We start from the raw sequence: 798 nt of genomic DNA, 5'->3' as shown, positions 1-798 counted from the left end.
TTTTTAAATTTATTTGTTATTTTTAAAGGCACTTTAAAAATCAAATTTTTTATTTTTGAACAAGCTCTGTTCATGTTATCAGTCGACTGAACAGTGTTATCAGTCGACTGAAGAAAAAGCCTGAAAAGTGCAGAAAGTTTCTACTCAGTCGACTGAATCAGGTCATCAGTCGACTGAATCAGGTCATCAGTCGACCGATGTAGGTTGATCCACCTGTAACGGTCAGCTCATCAGTCGACTGAATAGTACCATCAGTCGACTGATGACACTGTAACGGCTAGTTTCTGAGTTTCCAGATTTTGCGAGATTTTGGGATTTGTTTTGGATTTGGAGGTTTTGGCTTCCTGTATATATCCTACACCTCTCTTTACCTCAGTAACTAAGAAAGCAAGAAAAATTCTTTGAGTTTGTGTTTATTATGTGTTTTGAGCTTAAACTCTCATTCTTCTCAATTTTGGATTTACACTTTCAATACTCACAACCCCAAGCTTCATTTGCAATCCCTTAATCCTTGCCATAGGGGTGTTGTAAGAGAGATTTTTTCGTCTTATTCTATTATGCAGAGAGCTTGATCTCGAGGAGATCAAATTGTGTAGTTATGAGATTTCGGGGGGAGATCATTATGAAGAAGTTATAGCTTTCAAACTAAGTGTGTTTAGTTGACCACCATCTGGAGAGGTGGTCGGGACATAGGTTGTGAGGACCGAACCTCGTGAACACAACGGCGTGCAATTTGGATAACTATTCTCTTACTCTCTCTCTCTCTCTCTCTCTCTCTCTCTCTCTCTCTCTCTCTCT

The sequence above is a fragment of the Asparagus officinalis genome, chromosome 4, assembly GCF_001876935.1.
Source record: "Asparagus officinalis chromosome 4, Aspof.V1, whole genome shotgun sequence".
In the NCBI taxonomy this organism is placed as follows: Eukaryota; Viridiplantae; Streptophyta; class Magnoliopsida; order Asparagales; family Asparagaceae; genus Asparagus; species Asparagus officinalis.
This window is presented reverse-complemented; position numbering follows the sequence as displayed.